This window comes from Chelmon rostratus, chromosome 5, assembly GCF_017976325.1.
Source record: "Chelmon rostratus isolate fCheRos1 chromosome 5, fCheRos1.pri, whole genome shotgun sequence".
NCBI classification, from domain to species: domain Eukaryota; kingdom Metazoa; phylum Chordata; class Actinopteri; order Chaetodontiformes; family Chaetodontidae; genus Chelmon; species Chelmon rostratus.
This window is the reverse complement of record NC_055662.1, coordinates 23117797-23133818: the sequence shown is the minus strand read 5'-3', so window position 1 is coordinate 23133818 and position 16022 is coordinate 23117797. Positions and strand designations below refer to the sequence as shown.

Genomic DNA, 16022 nt, shown 5'->3' with positions numbered 1-16022 from the left:
TCAGGATTCTCAGAAACAGTTGCTGTTCTCAGAAGTTTCAAAGTCAATTTCTCAACACAGAGTAGTCGATGGTGTCGTGGCTTGCTTGTGTCAATATTACTTGCGGCACCACTTGCAAAAAATGTGTAAAGTGAAATCTTGCTAATGTGCCACTTTATTTAAAAAAGAAAAAAAAAATCAAGCATAGCATCAAAACAATGTGCTGATATCTTGTCTTAATAACCTCATGCATTTTGACTAGATCCCAGGTTTGAAAATAGCCTGTAGCTCTTACTTTAAGTGCTAAATCTAGCTAAATCCTGCAGTATGATATATAGGCCAAGTCCTGTGGCTGCCCTGCCAGCGTGTGTGCTTGGCAGAGCATTGCATTAGCCTGCACAACACAGTTGTCCTTCATCGCAGGTGTGCTTGTAAGTGATGGATTTAATGTATCATGGTGCAAACTGTGCGGCGAGATGGATCATTATCGGTCTGAACGAGACAGAGGGATAGACACTCAGAGGTAGAGGGACGTTAGCCGCTACTTACAGAAACCATTTGTACCTGTCTCATAATTCTGCCACCCTTAAATCAAGGTTAGACAAAGACAACAATTCAGAGGTAAGCTGAAAAGAAGAAAAGGGCTTTTATATTTTGGGCAGTCATTGTCACTCATTATTTGTTTCCGCATCATTTTCCCCCCTTTTTTTATGAAAATGCACGTAACATAGAGGGAAATGGAGCGAGTCACAATATCAACGGCATGTCATTGTGTTTGTTTCCAGCCAGAATTGTGAGCATTTGGCTAGCATTCATGTCATAATTCAGTTATTCTTTCCTATTAAGCCCTTAGGGTGGTGAGAAACTGATTCGATATGGGCTGAATACACATTAATGTCTGCCAATTTGCCTCACGGTCATTACAGTTGAATGGCAGAGAGTGGGTGCGGGAGAGAAAGAAGGAAAGAGAGGAACAATTTTGTATCTGAAGACATTAATAATCAAATCTAACGTCTGGATAATTCCTGCAATTAAATGATAAAGGCATATAAATAATTGCCCCTTTACAATGACAGCTTAGCTGGCTTTGATATGGTGTGATGTTGGCTTTTAATGGATGACAAGCTTAATGAAAGGATAAAAACGAGGAATAAAATGTTGGCTGGAAATTCTGTTGGATACAAGAAATAACACAAAAACGAGGTGTTGTATGAACAATCTGTCTCAGCCTGTGTGCGATTTTAATGAATATCAACCAGTTTAATGGGTAAATAGTGGGGCACCAGTTTTCATTGCTAATGACAGTTCAAACTAGCATTTGCTTGAAAAAAATTGAGTCATTGCAGAATATCTTTAAAGGAACCAGCCTTTCACTCATGATACAGTACTTAAAGAGGGTTTTTTAGGTTGGGTTGAGGATTGCAGGATTACCCTTGATCGTAAGTGATATCTACAGTAATCCAGTGTTTTACATCAGCACTGGCCCGGATCAGTGCGTGGCTCTGAATATACTGCATTATACAGTTGTAACATAATATATGTTTAGGCCAGCAATGGCTTTTTACTGTTGCTCTTACTATCTCCTTGCTCCGTCAGAGCCAAATCCAATTTCACACCTTTGAACGGTATCCTAAATACATGCACTACATATCCAGCTTGTTAGACCAGTTTTATGAAGCGCAGCCAAGAATGATGTCGCACATGGACAGCGAGGATAAGTGCATTTTATTTCAGACTTCTTTGATGGGCAGATACTGTATAGTGCGTGCTCAGTGAGTCAACTTGAGGTGCTGAGGTTTCCGTAGTCAGGGCAGATGTCAGACAATCAGAGCTGTGCAGTGTGAAGTCACAGCAGGAATTCAAGTGAAAGTTCCCAGTTTGATTTCACGCAGCCGCTTTACATGCAACTAAATCTCACAGTATCTCGTTTGCAGCTTATAGATTGTTGCTTAAATGCTAAATTCCAAAGGCGTCTTTTGCACTTTGCATTAATATTGTCACAATGCCGGAATTTTAAAGTTCAATACAATACAGAAAAAAATAAAAAAATTCAATACCTCTCTTGATACCAGTTTCCAGCAAATAAAAGAAAAGTCACATGAAATATAAGATTTTCTTTCTATTTATGAACAAACTACCTGCACACAGTGCTGGTACAGAAAAAGTCAGTGAACACACACCATCACATGCACACCCACAAGCTGAAGGCCAGTTTGTCTGTGCAGCTTTGGGTTGAAAATCTGATTGCAGATCTGTTTCCTTCACAGCTTCAGTGCCTTGGTTACAATCGAGTACACTGCATAATGAAGAGAGATTGTACTGTTTTGAGCATGCAGTTTCTTAACCTTACTTTGCATTGAGTTTTTAAGGTTTTGCTTTTGGAATGGTAGCTGAATACGTTTTCAACACCACCTGAGAAAAAAAAAATACTTTGGTTTAGTGTCACTGCTTTTATTATTAGAGCCCTTATTATCACTAAGTCATTCATCTTCTGCATAGTGTGGCGTCGCGTCCCAGAGAGAACAAGTCCCATTTTATTGGGCAAGAAGCCAAACATTGTAATGAACTGTCACGGTGTGGAGATTGGGACTGATTGCCGCCGTCGTCATGAGGTTGCAGATCATCTTTAGGGCGTGCGCTCTCAGTCTGTCAAGGACAGATGAAGTAGAAACTGTCGGGATTTTTATTGGAGGTGTCTGATTTTTCCGTGCAGAAATGCGTTGTGGTGCCTCACCATAAACTGTCTCGTCCAACAAGCCCACCTCTCGGTGAGGCTTCATTTGACGCATTAATACCAAGTCATATCATGCAAAGTTAGCAGATCACATGAGGATATGTTGCCCCCTTTTCTCTTCGAGAGGCAGAGCTTCATCGCTCCTTCTTCTCTCCTCTCTTTGAAAGACTTTGTTTTGCTCCTTTAAGCTCTCACTCAGCGATACTGTATGTGGAGCTCACTGTAAATCACAGAGAAAATTAAAGCCGATACAGAAACTGTTTCCAGACAGGATGAGTCAGTGTGTTTGGGCTGGTGGTTATTTATGCAGCAACATATACAGGCACTGTGAAAAGGAAAAAAAAAATGAATTAGCTAGTCAAGTTGCCTGAAACGGGTCTTAGATGACTGGTATTTATGTTCTAACTCGGCCTCTTTCCATCCTTCCATAGCCTGCGACTCCTTTGAGCAGATTCCATCTTGCTCTTTGATCAATACCGTCGTTGCCTTCTTTCTGAAACACACCAGCAGGGCAGCATTGATTGAGGCTAAATGTAGGATGTGTGAGATTCTTTTAAAGCCTTGCCCTGCATTTGATCATGTATTGACAGTCGCTATCATGCTGTATTAGCTCTGCCGCCTCCACAGCTTCTTGCCACAGGATAATCAGCCACTGTTTATGGCCGCGGCCCAATATGAAGCCGCATGGAGCCATTACTGTTAGTCAGTCCACCGGAGACGGATCACAGACTGCCTTTCATCATCACAAGAGAAAGAAGGAGACTCCATAAGGACATGCTATGTGTTACTCTTTGATACCACATATTGGACTGCATTAGCGACCTGTTTTGTCTGTTTTGCGGCCGGTAAGGTGGCATCCATGGGCGCTTGTTTTTCCTCTCCTTGTTTATTTTTTCCTCTCTAACGTTTCACCAGCCTTTCTGACTCCACGCCTCCACATGGATTTTTATGGATCGCGAGCAAGCGAAACAGAGATCTGACTTATTTTCCGCCTTCATCTGCTTGTTGTGCTCAATTTACTGCTTAAGAGCAATATTATGGCATGGACAATAGCGCTACAGCCTCAGGCAGCATGAGTGAGTGTCAAAAGGACAGTGGTTATGTGCATCTTAACCCTCAAACATGTGACTGCAACAATAGACTATTTGTCAAGCACAAGGCAGAGGCACACAGTTTCTCCCGGCAACCTTTCCTTCCCCACGAACACCCACCACTCCACTTTACCGGCACGCCTCCGAGTGGTTACCTGCGCCTCTTCAAGCGAAAAATGACTTGCCCTTCTCAAACCTGCCACCGCCTCACAGGAGGTGACTTTGCAGCGGCGGAGCTACAGCGTGTTGTGTTGGCAGGGGGAGGAAGCTCTTGTTAGCCGGCGCGCCTTCCACTCCTCCCGTGGAGGCCGCCGAGAGGGGACAGCAGGTGGGGGGGCGGGGGGGGTGGCGGGCCTGTGGTTTTCTCCTCCCTCTCACCACGACTTAAGCAGCTGTTATCTCCTTCTAACTGCGAGACTGCACTGTTAAAGTCACTCCGGCAAAGATCACGATGAAGCACAAAAATGTCCTTCTCCTGTCGGTAAATGCTAAGAGCACATCGCCAGGCCTTAAAAATCCCAAATCCATGCGGTTAATAACTTATTTTCTAACAGCTGATATATTGCTGAAAGAATAGTGTGTTTATACACTTTGACATTGATATATTGATCACAAAACAAGCAATTGAATGGTTAAATGAATATTTCTGTGCATGTATTAAGCTCAGTTCTTTTCCAGACCTATAAATATGCCCGGAGTCTCCACCTCATCAGGCGTGGTAGCACCATCACTCCTGGAGCTGCTCGTCTGACAGCACATCCCGAACATGTGGCCTAAACGAGTGTTTGTTTGCTCTTTCTGCTCATGGTTGTTTTGTAGAAATGACGACAGTTCTGAACCAGAAAATGGACCCATATTTCCAACAAATGATGTTGCAAATTGCCGCTGTGTCCACAAAATCAGCCTGCTATTCATCTCAGTGGTGCAGCTCCACAGAGTGCTGCCGCTGTTTTGTTTGCAGCTCCGGGGGGAGAGTTATTCATATGCAGACATCCGCTAACCTTCTTAGATCATAAGAGAAGTATTGCAAGATTTTGTTTTAGGGCAGATTTTCCCTTCAAGTTTTAGAGAATTACGTTTTCGGGGCAGGCTTAGCTAACTGGATTAAGATTGATTTAAGAGCAGCTATAACTTAGTGAAAAAGTTTGTTAAAGAGAAACTTTTCCGTGGTTAACAGGCAGAAGGAGTACTTTGTCCACAGAAAGTTAACCTATTTTCAAAATAAACAGAGGCATCAGTTTAGTCATAGCGCCTGAGGTCTGTTCTTGTAGGTATAAATCTGTCTCTTCTTCACAGCCTCTGGGTTACAAGACTTGGGAAGTTTTACTGAAACGATGCTAATCTGCACAGCAGTTTTTATTTTCACATGCATAAATTAGCATGAATCACTCTTAACACCAGATTGTTTTCGCAGAATAATTTACACTGATTCTAAAAATGTAGGACTTCTTCTTCTGCTCTTCCGTTCTTCATCTTCTCTGGGTCACAGACACATGGACCGATGATTGTGTTGCGTTGTTTCAAACTGACAGTGCAGTATCAGCGTGGCAGCACTGCTCCGATTCATAGCCCTCTATTCTGATTTATGCATTCAAGAGCGTCCGATGTGTTTTACTTCACAGCGTCGTGTTTTGGGAAATTCTTCAAACGTCTCACATTGTTTGTCTTGTGAGCGTAAATTCGCTTGTGCTGCACTTTCCCAAGGTCATCGCTGTATATCAGCAGATCTAAAAATGCGTCCCCGCTACCTGAAGCGGCCTCAGAACTGTTGTGAACATCGCCAGCCTCAAGGCTCTCCCCACTGCTCCATTACTGTGATGTAGAGCTGTGGGGAGGCCACGGCCGTTTCCAGACACCCTCTCAACATTACATTCTCATCCCACAGCCCACCCACTGCTCGCAGTCTGTGGCTGGAAAGCTGCATTTACAGGAGGAGATGAGTGTAGAGAATCCTGGGGGGAAGGGTCTGTAGCCCACCAAACATCCAAAAGGAGCCACCGCAATCACGCGGCCGAGCCATCAGACGCAGACGATCAGCTGCTCATGGAGCGACTGTCTGCACACTCTCTTTCTGTCTCCTGGGAGTCTCCGAGGATCAAATTGGAAAGACAGACGTGCTCGTGGGCCAGCGGTCCTGTTGTTTTAGCTCACTGCACATTTGGTCTCTCTTTGCTCAAAGCAGCGCACATTTGTGTCACCGGAAGGCAAAGCGGCAGAGCACCTCTTCATGTGGCGCTTCCACGGCCTTTATGTGACTTTTATGGGGTTTTTTTACGTTTCTGTATCTGCGTGAATAGCAGCGTTCATCAATGCATTCGTACTGCAAAGTAAAAGGAATGAAGTAAATAAAAGAAAGAACAGAATAAGTCGCTTTGTTAGCATGTGTAACATGAATAAGCCCCCTTCCTCAGTGATTCTGATGATGTTATTGTGAAGCTCTCATTGATTGTCAGTCTCACACAAAAAGCTTTCAAACAACAGCGAAAGGCTTGTTTTTCATGGGTGGCACCATAGACAGTCTTACTGAGATATGGATCACTTATATGTATTCTTATATATATATGTGTGTGTGTGTGTGCGCTTTCCCTGGAGCACAATGGGGAGCACTGGTGGCGGCACCATCTCATTTGAAAGTCTGAGTCCTCTTTTGCTCCTTTTTTGAAAGGCAAAACTGTTTACCGTGTCTCAAAAAGAGTACATATGGAAGATGTAAGTAGATGAAAAGCGACTGGGCCTTGACCCTGAACTGGGTACGCACTAAAGAAATCGGCTTTCAGTTGACGATGAGAAAAGGTGCAATGAATGAATGAATGGAAAACTGGAGTGTTTCTCTTTATATCTCTTATATTTGGTCCTAATAGAGGCAGTGATAGTTTAGGACACTGTTGTTCTTCCATGGACTGAATCAGTTGGCAGTTGTATGTATTTTCTTGATATTAACATTTCTTGTCAGCTATACTTTACATGGGTTTTGTTTGCTCTCAGCGTGTGTGTGTGTGTGTGTGTGTGTGTGTGCGTGAAGGAGACCCAGTCACAGATCAGTGTTGCTCTACAAATACCTGTTTTCTCAGGCATCCTGCTGCCCCTTCCTCCATCCCAGGTGGAGCTGACCCTATCTCGTCTCTGTCAGAGGGAATTTTGGATAACAAGCTGGGGAAACAAGCTAGAATCAGGGTGTTTAGAGCCACTTTTTCTGCGCCACCGACATATTTTATTCAGCCTCCTAGATGGAACCTTTTTGCTTGACGGATCAAAACTGACCTCTTTTCCCCCTCAAGTTCATCGAATACAAAGAACGGCACCAGACACTATTTACCAGGATCGAACTGTGCTTGACCCTGATCTTGTCAGTGTTAGCCATGTTCTCACACCCTCATCTGCGGGTGCTTTTGCTCAACACTGATAATACAGAGGTGATATGTCACCTTTTCTATATTCCTCCAGTAAGCACACAGCTCTGCAGATCCTTCCAAATAAAAACTGCTGTAGAAACGTACTTTGAGCAAGATGACCTTTCTTCTTTGCCAAAGAGATGCTTTTCTAGCAAAATTACAGGTGAGAGTTTTTGTCCACAATGCAACTTTGCTTTTAAAACCAAATATAATGACACAGAATGCCTTCAGGAAGTTGAAGCTGTATAAAATGGTCAGACTGGTGGCTTGAAGTGCAGACTTGTTAGCAAAACATAATCTTCTAGGGAAAGGGCAACACTTTTGAAAGACTGAATGTGTGCGAGTGCTGCTGGAGAGGTTTTGTTTGAGTTTTTTTTTCAGTCTGGAATTCTTCAATGTTTATTGAGATTAAACAAATGCCTTGGAAATGTGCACGTTGGATGAAAACAGCAAGAAAATAATGTGATGAAAATTGTATTGTGAGCACCCATTCGCCTGGTTTATCCTGTGGAGGAGTTGTAGGGAGCTAGCTGTTACTAGGACCCAATTGTGTTAGGCCACCTCAGACACTTGAGCTACGCTGTCACCTCCTAGCCTCTGCACTAAGGATGGACCTGCTGGCAGATGGCCAAAGCACAAAAAGAGATGCATTCCCAAATCCCTGGCTGTGGAAAATAGTTAGACTCAGTTGTGCCCAGGTCGTTTGGCTGCCACTGCAGAACAGAGCAGATAAATGTTGAGCTTGGCTACACAGAGCCGCATTCATTCCGGTGTGTGGCCAAATTAGTGCCAGTGTTGTTTTACTACGGACTGAGTTCATCAGTGTGACTGAAAGAGAGATTAGGTTCGATGGTCTTGAGAATGTGCAGTTTGTAAACCATAAGAGGATTTTAGTCGGTTTCAATCAGGGAGATCTTAGATTATTGGTTCACCTTTGAGCGGTAGAAATGATGATGTGTGAATGGCCATGATTCTCCTCTTAGACACAGAAAAAGGGTAGTTTTGAGAGAGGAGCAGCAAGGAAATGAATAAACAAAATCAGTGTCAGTTGAAACCGCTGTATCTTAATCTCGCAGCACTACCAATATTAAACTCTGCATAAGCCATTCAGAATCTGACCCTTATCCAAACTTGTTTTTTTTTTACTGAATGTGAAATTCATTGTCCCCAGAGGATGAGTCGAACTGATTTTGATGATCCCCTGGCGTTTTCTCCAGCACCACCTTGAGGTTGGCATTTTGCATATTTTTTGATCTTTATAGCTATTACATGGCTTGCTATTAATTTGGGTATGCACATTCATGTTCCCCAGATGATGAATTACATTAACTTGATCCCCAGACCTCTAATCTAGTGACTTCACCTGGTCTAAATGTCTTTTTGTCCAGTGACTTATGACTGAACAACCTGACATGCCAGATGGTTTGTTAAACAGAACCATCTGGGAAGTCGTCCATGTAATCTGTTTGAAAAAGGGCAGGCACTTTCAAAAAATACTTGGCAGGTGATTGGATGAGCCATCTGTTTATCACCTTCTGTCACAGGCTAACTTAAATCAGTTAGCTTAACTAACCATAGATTGTAGTAGGACTCTTGGGGAAACCAGTCAGGAGAAGAGTGAAGAGCATCTTGAACAAATGCTCTCCAGTTCTGATATAACTGATGCTACAGCAGCTCCAAGCTCACCTCATTACGTGCCACCAGAAAACAATCTCTGGCTGTAACTGCCGGTAGTTCCTCAAAGGATGCTGATCGGTCCACACGAATGTGGTCTGGCCACAAATGCAGAACTTGAGGACTGGTAAGATGGATTCTCAGATCGCGTGATCTTGTCTGAACGTGTGATCTCGGCAATCCAGCTGCCTCACCAGGTAAATTACTCAGTACCTGCAAAGCTAATGGCATCCTCGTCACATTCAGCTGCATTTTGTGTATGGTGCTAATTAGCAAATGTTAGCATGCTAAACTAAAGCATAGATTTTTTCCATGTCTAGGTTAGTAGTTCCACACTTATAATGAGTTTACACTGCACGCTTTTAGCCCTGCTATGTGTCATCGATGTGTGAATTTTCAAAGACGTGATCTGAGAGATGAGCTGATACCCGGAGATATCTAGAGGGAAATACCTCGACCTGTCTGCGAATCAGAACCCTGTTGTGTGAAATCTATTTTGATTGGCAATGATGACGGCAACGATCGCAAGCTACGGGGCGAGGGAAAATTTTAGGAGGAGGAGGAGGAGTCGTAACACCTGCAAGAGAACATCAGCAAGTATGGCGCTGAGACTGTCTCTGCAGAACAGGCGATCCCTGCTGCTCGCGTGTCTTCAGCGATTCTCTATTCTCTCCATAGTCTTTTCTTTTTCTCGCTCGGTTTTCCTCTTTTTTATCCAACTTGGATCCTTCGCTTCTTGCAGACATGCATTTCCGGAGGAACTCAAACGAGACCTGACAGACCTGTCAAGGATCCCTCCCAGTGAAAAGTGACATGATGTGTGACCATCTGTTACAGATTGCTTGTGTAGTGCATAAACCAAAACATCTTCAAGATGTCGTTATTTGACAGAGAGTCTTGTAATGTGGTCAGCACAGCAATCTCATAATATTTAAAGGCACATGCTGTGTAGGTGAGGTTTATCATACTTAAACGTTTCCAGTCCACAGTCCTGCTGACATATGTTGGCAGTAATGTTAAAAAAGACATATTGCATTTATATGTTTCATACACATACTCAAATAATGTGCTCTTGTAAGAGCAGACGGTTCTTGTTAAGCCCTTGCTTGCTCTTTGCCCGCCACCTCCCTCCACTTTCTGTGTGCATCTCGTACCTTATAAGTGTCTCTTAAACATTCCAGTAAGTGAACCTCTGTGATTTTAAAGAGCTTGTGGATGACACAGTTGTTCCGAGGTAGATCAGTATTCCCCCCACCTGCTGTGGAGGCTCCATCTGTAAGCTTAAGATCACACTTATTTCCTCCGAGTGTCATTCTGTCTCCTAGCTGAGGGCTCTTCACATTCTGCACAGCCCAGCTTCGGAGGACCACCCCTCGGTCTGCATGTCTTCGAAATGATGAGTGTTTTGCCTCTCAGAATCACTCTGCAATGCATCCTAAGATACCTTTTCAAGGGCTTCTGGAGTGCTGCTGTGAATAACTTCTCAGTGGGCTAATCCCACTTCAAAAAGAGAGTCCTTGGAATACACTATTCTTAATCCTGAATTCACAGCTTCATGCATCAGCATATCCCTTAAAACATGCAGCATGCACCACTGTGAAAACTATCCTTCGTGTAAGATGAATTTTTTCAAATTTCAGTATTGGAGATCAGTCCAATCAATACTCTTGCTAAGCCTAGGTGCATGTGACCAAGGCTGAGACTTATCACTGTGAAAACACATTTCAAGGATGCACCCCATGATTTCAAAAGTCTCTTTCAACTGGTTGTGGGACCTCATCAGACCACGGATAGGAAGCCTGTTTTATGTGGTGATAGTCACTTCAGTGGCATGGATGAGGCAGGGATAGATTGACAGGGTAGATTGACAGTGGAGACAGACACTTCCGTGTTCTATCTTCCATCTCTGACTCAACTTGGAGAGACAGAACTTGTCTTGGCCTTGTGTAGTGTGGACTAGACACATTTCACTGCAGCAGGACCTGTCAAACACAACATCCAAGGCCGATCGCCCATATGCGAAGATGCAGCTCTGAGGGCATGTCAGCACTTCTTGGAGTAAAGCAGCATTATAGAACTATCCAAACTGGAATTCACATGGGCAAGCAGTAATCCCTTCAACGTAGATACTGCATGTACATGCATGTCTGTTGCATCCATAGTATATGCTAAAGCTTGTGTGAGCATTCGACCATGAAAAGAAAATGAATGAGCAGCGGGTACACCGACAGGAGGGAGGAGATTAGATATGACGTGATGAAATGCAGGTGGAAAACATTACGTGTGTCTGACTTACTGGTAATAAAGCCCTCACTCTGCATGCAGGCTACTGAGGTGTTATACCTTTCCTGCTGAGACGCGAGCAGGCGGCTCTTTTATCTCCACCTCTTTTGTGCAAGTGCTCAATGACAAAAATGAGAGGCGAAAAGTAATATTCACAAAACAAATAAATAACAATGAGCACTGTATCGCAAGATGGATGTGCACGCTAATCACAGTGGGAACACAAGACAGGACAGCACAAGATATGCTGTCCTTATCAGAACTGCAACCCTATGATTGGCTGAGCGTGAGTTTATATCGTTCCCACGGTGTTAATACAGTATCGTCGTGTGTAAATCGTGGCAGGGGCAGCAGAAGATGCTGTGCTGTGCTGTTTGCATGCTATTTGTAAGTATGAAAAGCACTGAATCATATCATGTTTTTCTTCTCCTTTGAGTCTGGGAGGTCACTGAGTAAAACTATAGAGGCTGTATGCACAGGGCATCAATTCCAACATCTTCACTGTTACCTTGAATTAAAGCATCAGCAACAGCCCGTCCTCTTGGAAACCCTACCCACTATATATATATATATATATATATATATATATATGTGTGTGTGTGTGTGTGTGTGTGTGTGTCTAAAAAAAATAGGCTGATTACTTCCAAGGAAGTGCGAGTGTTCAGGGTCAGGGATTAATTATATGGCAGACGGTTGTCCACTTCATTCCTGCCAGTCACTGACCGCAGAGGTCAAACCACTGCCTGGATTGAGAGGTCAAGAGGATCAGCTTGCCTGCCAAGCATTCACATGTCCACCAGCTCAGTGACATGAAAAACATATACGTTAAGTCGAAACATCCCCGGGGATAAATGTGCTCCAGCGCCAAACTGAGTCCAGATGCAGAGATGTAACACGATGAGACGTTCTCCGCATGAAAGCCACGTCCTGACTAACCTCCAATTGTGTGGAGTTGCAGTGTCTTGGCTGAGGAGGAACTGTTTTTACCAAACATCTGACTGTAATTTAATGAAGGAAGTGGGTGAGATGTAGGGGCAATGCTTCTGGGACTTTACCTTTCATTCTGCTAATTAAGGTTGGGGGCTTTACAAGTGTGAGAGGATTACAAGCCATTAGCGGGCATTAATTTCATCATTGTGTGATTTATGTTGTTGTTTGGGGCCAGTTTAGGCTTTCTAATGCTCCTGAATATATATTTAAGTCTTGAGCTTTAAATGCTTCATTATTATTGTTGTTGTTGAATTTGTGTAAAGCACTAAACATCATTTTTTGATCATTGATTTCTTTCTTTCCAAGCATTGACGCTTCTTCTCTTGCACATTGGCTTGTTGAACAGGCTCGTAAACGAACGTCCATATGTGAAATGTGTGCATGCGGTGCTACCTGGTCACCTCCAGCTGTCTGAGCAGAGTAACTTACTTACAAATGTCAGCAGCAGTCAGGTTCAGTGCTAAATGGCGTTGTTCTCGAACACCAGGTTTACACTGTACATGTCAGTTGGTTTGTAACCCGGTCACATTGTGACTCGTTGCCCCTGCTACGTCAGATTTCTGTCTTCAAAGACGTTTTCTTCCTTGTAAGAATAACATAAAAAAAGGAGCTGTACATGTTTTCTGACTGCGAAAAGGATCCCTTTTCTAACTTTGGTTTGTGTCTTATTTGAAGTGTGTCCCCGCACCAATTACCGCGCAATTATTTCCGCTCACACAGTTAATGCACTTGATGGAATTTCATCATTTTTCGCCTCTTCTTTATGGCACATTTACGTCTTGAGTAACTCTCCTTTGTGCAGGATTTGACACAGCGCCTTTACTGTTGAATGAGCTGGAAAGCGGATTCATCGGGCTGTGAGTTTGTGCGGTGGTAGCAGGTGCAGGCGCTGCAGAGGTCAGTGCAGCCCTGTGGAGAGGGCACAGGTGACCGCGGGCCTGTTCCTGCTCGCTGGCCACACCGCAGCCAATTTAGTGCTCGCAGCCAGCGTTAGATGCTGACACGTAGCACTATTCATTGCTCTCATTACTATCCGGCTGAGACACTTTTCAGAGAGCAACAGAGGAGCAAAGTCAAGGAGCGAGACACTCCAGTGAACCAATGAGAGCATGGTGAGGGTTCAGCGCTGCAGTTTAGGAGGCTGTGTCTGTGTGCAAAGGTTATGGTTGATGATGTTAATGATGATGACAGAGAGTCTATGGTTTTTTATCCTTTTATTATTCTTAATTTTAATATGTCTCACAAGAACAACCATTAAATCTATAAAAATCAACAGTGCAGTACAATACAGTATATCCATTCATGAATTTAGAAGAAATTGTGTATTCTGTTGCATTTTGTCCACCAATGTGCGTGCGGTGGATGGACAAAATAACGTTTGAACGTTTGAAAAAGTACTACACTGCCACTAAATACAGTCGCAGTTGAATTGGTATCATCTTGGCACAGCCTCAGCAAAAAATAAATGTTACAAGCAACACTAAAGTAATATTATTGGAGAGCCACTGTGTTGTATTGCATTAAATTGTATGCCTGGTGGTTTTATTGTCTCCATCCACTGTAGAAATCTTTACTCAAACTGGCTTGTTAAATCGTTATAACCAGGATAGCACCATTTCCATTAAACCGGAGACATCGTTTGCACAATGTTGTTTTACCATGCTTAAGCCTTTAATGGCAGTTTTGTATGAAGAATGGTAGACTTTGACTATTATAAGTGAGGCAAACTCCCTGGATGCATGCCTGTGACTGTGTTAAACAAGTTGTGTAAATGGAATTTATTTACCTGACCACTGGGCTATCACATCTGTCCCTCTTCCCATTTATTTCACCCTCTCCTCTCTTTCTTTCACAGTTTCTGTCTCTCACAACCTCTCCATGCCGCTCCTCACCTCTGTTCTCTAGTTTCTATCGGGTAGATTAACTGCATTCCCTGAAGTAATCCCTTTTCTCCCACCTGATTTGCTGGCAATACACCGCTTTTAAGTCTCACTTTCTCTGCGCTGATCTCCCAGGGGCTGATGGCCCCTCATAAAAGGGAATCACATTGTAAGATGGGCTGGCTGTGTTTCCTTCTCTCTGCGGTATGTTGTGCTCCAGGCTATTTGACTTGCCCATTTGGCTCACCTTTGTATTTGAACGTACAGTGCAGGTGGCAACAAAGCAGGATATGAGCTTAAAGGATAATGACAGCATCACTTATTTAAGTGCTGCGATTGCAGTGGTGCAATAACAGTGGATTGTGCTGCACAATGAACCGAAGGTTGTTTTCATTGTTTCTGCTGCTGTACGTTCCAGCGCCATGATTGACTGGCGACCTGTCCAGGGTGCACCCCACCTCTCGCTCAATGTCAGTTGGTATCCTTAAGGATAAGCAGGTATAGCTAACGGATGGATGGATGGATAAACATCACTGTTTCTGTTGCTGTTTTTTTTCTCTGTGTCTTGCTCCTTTGACATTTGAGGTAATGGACTCTATAGAGAGCATTCTGCTCACTTTCCACCTATTATACTCAAGAGCTTGCTCAGTTAAGCTCTACGGGAACGTTTGTGTCATTTATGTTAAGATATTCACGTTAATGCTGTTGCATTTAGTCACAGATGGATCGACATTTAGCTAATGCATTGAATTCATTATATCTCAGTGTTCACAAATGGCTAAAAAATCACATTTCCATTTGAGTGTCCCACGAAGGCAATTAGTAAACACCAGATATTTCCCGTACAAATGTTTGATGAACCGTGAAATGCACGGATGATGTTTCTTATGGCCAAGCTGCAGCCTTGATTAATAACTGGATTAATGTTTTTATTGTTGTTGTCACAGTTGCTAACAGTAAGTGGTTCTTGAGGATTAAAGCCATTAAAAACTGAAAAAACTGAATTATTCAATGAATCATAGTTCCCTGCTGTAGAAGGCGGGCTCTTGTTGGCATTTTTCAGGTTAACAGTTCTTAACAGGATCGTAGGGCCCCTCCAACCGGATTATTATTACAATTAAATTATAATCCTCCTTGATTGCAGCAACCTCCCATAATCAAGATGTTTCCTCCTGACAAGTGCTTGTTTGTTCATCTCTGTGCTAATAATGTGTTGTCAGTAGGAGGCGAGTTTCTTGTATTAGTCATGCAGGCTGTTTTTAGATATATAATTATATCAGATTGTCCTGTACTATAGCTCATCAGTTAGCATAAGAAAGCTCAAAGCTCACGTTGGGGAACTGGTTTAAAGCTTGAATCTCATATGAAACGTAATAGATGCTTGCATTAACAATTGAGAAGCACAATAACTACTGATTACTGTATCATCTTAGCATCTGATTGTAACAAGTGGGTAAAATGTTGCGTCACACCCAAACCCACCCCATTAATGACAGACCTTGAGTCAGCGAGTGCTTTGCTCTCTCATATGCATCAATAAGGCTGATTTACATCATGACAAATGCATATTTCATCCTAATTTCAAGAAATAACATCAGATAACCGTTCAAATTTGTTCCTTCATCTCACATTAAAGAATTAATATGCAAACATTGCAAGGTTTGTATATAATTATTGTTTAACGAGGATCATCAAATAAATTTTGTCTCCCTCAAAGCTTTAGCTGTAAGCCCCAGTCCATATTATGTATACAGTCTGTATGTGTGTGGCATCTCTCCAGTCATCTCATATAGGTCTCCGTGGTGCAAACCATGTAGAATGAACTGCATGGTCCCCAGCAGACTATAGATGATACTTGATGTAATTTTGGGGAGTTGGGGACTGTGAGCCAACTGCACATTGAGGCTTTAATGGCTTTATTAAATGCCTTTGAAAATGCCTTGGGAAGCAGACACTGAAAAACATACGGATAATCACAAGCCGTCTGTGCAGCGGCAAA

The 16022-nt window shown here is 43.0% G+C and overlaps 1 protein-coding gene across 1 annotated transcript in view; it reads left to right on the top strand.

Annotated features, from left to right (window-relative positions):
• LOC121606778 (EGF-like repeat and discoidin I-like domain-containing protein 3) overlaps positions 1–16022 on the top strand; it is a 106139-nt gene that overhangs the window by 38663 nt on the left and 51454 nt on the right. The window lies entirely within an intron of this gene.